Source organism: Papio anubis, chromosome 1, assembly GCF_008728515.1.
Source record: "Papio anubis isolate 15944 chromosome 1, Panubis1.0, whole genome shotgun sequence".
In the NCBI taxonomy this organism is placed as follows: domain Eukaryota; kingdom Metazoa; phylum Chordata; class Mammalia; order Primates; family Cercopithecidae; genus Papio; species Papio anubis.
The window spans coordinates 25488770-25491713 of record NC_044976.1 but is presented as its reverse complement, the minus strand read 5'-3'; the positions used below and the strand labels follow the sequence as shown (position 1 = coordinate 25491713).

At 48.7% G+C, this 2944-nt stretch overlaps 1 pseudogene; it reads right to left on the bottom strand.

Annotated features, from left to right (window-relative positions):
- Positions 1 to 1266: 1266 nt before the first annotated feature.
- Positions 1267 to 2229, bottom strand: LOC101025778 (annotated as a pseudogene).
- Positions 2230 to 2944: the final 715 nt, after the last annotated feature.

Below are 2944 nucleotides of genomic sequence, written 5' to 3'. Positions count from 1 at the left end.
TTTAGGGGCTCAAGAGCCCCGTTACATAATCTTCTGGGTTTTAAATACCCTCTAGAGGTTTCCATTGGTTACTTGGTGTAGTCCTTATGTAAATGAAGAGGATGAAGTAAAGTTACAAAGTTATTTACTTGATGTACACCCTATGTAAATGAGGAGGATATTTCCTCTCATAGCTGAAGTGTTTCCATTTGATTTAGTTCTAGGAAGTCCTTAGGTTCCCTGCCCCCAGGCCCTATTCTTCTGCCTCACTCATAGCTTAGCTTCAGGATTAGGTGATCTTTATAATAAATTTTTTTTTTTTTGAGATGGAGTTTTGCTCTCGTTGCCCAGGCTGGAATGCAATGGCATGATCTCAGCTCATCGCAACCTATGCCTCCCAGGTTCAAGTGATGCTCCTGCCTCAGCCTCCTGAGTAGCTGGGATTACAGGCATGTGCCACCATGCCCACCTAATTTTGTATTTTTAGTAGAGAAGGGTTTCTTCATGTTGGTCAGGCTGGTCTTGAACTCTCGACCTCAGGTGATTCGCCTGTCTCGGCCTCCCAAAGTGCTGGGATAACAGGCATGAGCCACTGTGCCCAGCATTCACTTCTTAATTTTAAATTATATTTTTAATTTTCTCAGGAATACTCATTCTCCTGTTTCCTATAGTCAAGTGCTACCTGTCCTTCAAATGTCATTCATTCATTCATTCATTCATTCATTCATTCATTCATGCAGCCAGTGAATCAACCATTTCCTGAGCAGGTCCCATGCCCTGGCACTGGAAATTCTCTGGAAAACAAGAATTCCTAGCCCAGAGTGAGAAACAGAAGTGCCCAGCCAGAGGACCCCTAAGCCAGCATGGGAGGGGATGATGTACCTTCTGTAATGCACCCTTTTCCCCCATCCCTATTCTAATTTTCCTTCTACAATGAACTCCCAGGGCCTCTCTCTCTCTCTCTCTTTTTTTTTGGAGACAAAGTCTCACTCTGTTGCCCAATTTGGAGTGCAGTGGCGTGATCTCGGCTCACTGCAACCTCTGCATCCTGGGTTTAAGCGATTCTCATGCCTCAGCCTCCGGAGTAGCTGGGATTACACACAGGGATGCACCACCACGCCCAGCTAATTTTTGTATTTTTAGTAGAGATGGAGTTTCACCATGTTGGCAAGGCTGGTCTCGAACTCCTGACCTCGGGTGATCTGCCCGCCTCAGCCTCCCAAAGTGCTGGGATTACAGATGTGAGCCACCGCGACCGGAATCTTTCTTTCTTTTTTTTTTTTTAAATACCGGGGCGTTCATGAGTTTATTTGGGGCACATACCGGGCCAGGGCCCTGTACCTAGAAGAAGGTGTTGGGTCTCCTGGTGGTGAAGTGTGGCTTGTGCTGACAGCGCAGGACCCCATGGGGCAGCAGGAACTTGATCTTGGAGTTGTGGAATTTCTTGTCGGCGGCCGCGGGCATTTTTTAGCTGCGATCTCCTCCACCTTCATGATCTGGATGGAATGGGTCCAGGCGGGGTGCCGGGCGCCCATGTCTCGGTAGCACTGGGTGACAGTGCCCGCAGTGTTCAGGTCCCAGTATTCTCAGTACATGCTGTGGGTGCTGTGCCGGGAGTCATAGCACAGCCAGATGCCGAAGTTCTTCAGCCCTAGGGGGGATTTCTCAAACACCAGCCCACAGTAGACAATCTCCCCTGAAGACTTCTTCATCTTCTTTGAGATATGAAGTACCAGAAGTGGGACCTGGCGACGACATGATTAGGCGCAAAGATTCCCATGCGGTAGAGGGGCGGTGTGTGGCATTTGGGGGTGGATAGGGAGCGACCCACCACCTTGTACTCTCATAGTGTGCCCAAGGCCTTCATGGCATCCTCTAAGAGCTGGTTGACACCCGCAAAAGGACTCTTTCTCCTTTTTTTTAAGTCAGGGTCACACTTTATTGCCCAGGCTGGAGTGCAGTGGTGTAATCCTAGCTCACTGCAGCCTCAACCTCCCAGGTGCAAATGATCTTCAGCTCCCCTACTCCCAGGGGTCTGTCTCACTATGTTGCCCAGGCTGATCTCCAACTCCTGGGCTCAAGGGATCCTCCTACCTCAGCCTCCCAAATTCCTGGGTTTACAGGCCTGAGTCACCCTGCCTGGCCAGGTCTCACTTTTGCATTAGTTTCCTGTGTTTCTAGGAAACTGACGTCCAGGTCCCCAACCTCCATTGGTTTTCTTTCCTATGATCCATGTTCAGGAGAACTGGCACTGACATCCAGGTGCTGCTTCTTTCCCACCTCCCTCCTCACACTTTGGAAAGGAATTTTACCCTACAGCATTGGGGGTTGGGGACTGGAGAAGGAATGAAAACCTCCAGGGGCACCAATCAAAGGTGAAGGGCTCTACTGACCAAATAACAAGGAGCTTTGCATACCTGGCAGTTGCCAGATCTTTGCTTTCAACAAAGGCAAAGGAGGTTCTAATTCTGTTGTCATTAAAAATAAGTTTCAGTGATAGGTCACTATGTGATTTTTGGCTTGTAACCCAGAAGGAATTCAACTAATTAAGTGACATTACTGTGGCCAGGTACGGTGGCTCACGCCTATAATCCCAGTACTTTGGGAGGCTGAGCAGGTGGATTACTTGAGGTCAGGAGTTCAAGACCAGCCTGGCCAACATGATGAAAACTAGTCTGTACTAAAAATACGAAAAACATAGCCAGACATGGTGCCACACAACTGTAATCCTAGCTACTCAGGAGGCTGAGGTGGGAGGATTGCTTGAACCCAGGAGGCAGAGGTTGCAGTGAGCTGAGATCATGACACTACACTCTAGCCTGGGTGACAGAGGAAGACTCCATCTCAAAAAAGGAAAAAAAAAAAAAAAGGCCAGGCATGGTGGCTCCTACCTGTAATCCCAGCACTTTGGGAGGCTGAGGTGAACAAATCACTTGAGGTCAGGAGTTCGAGACCAGCCTGGTCA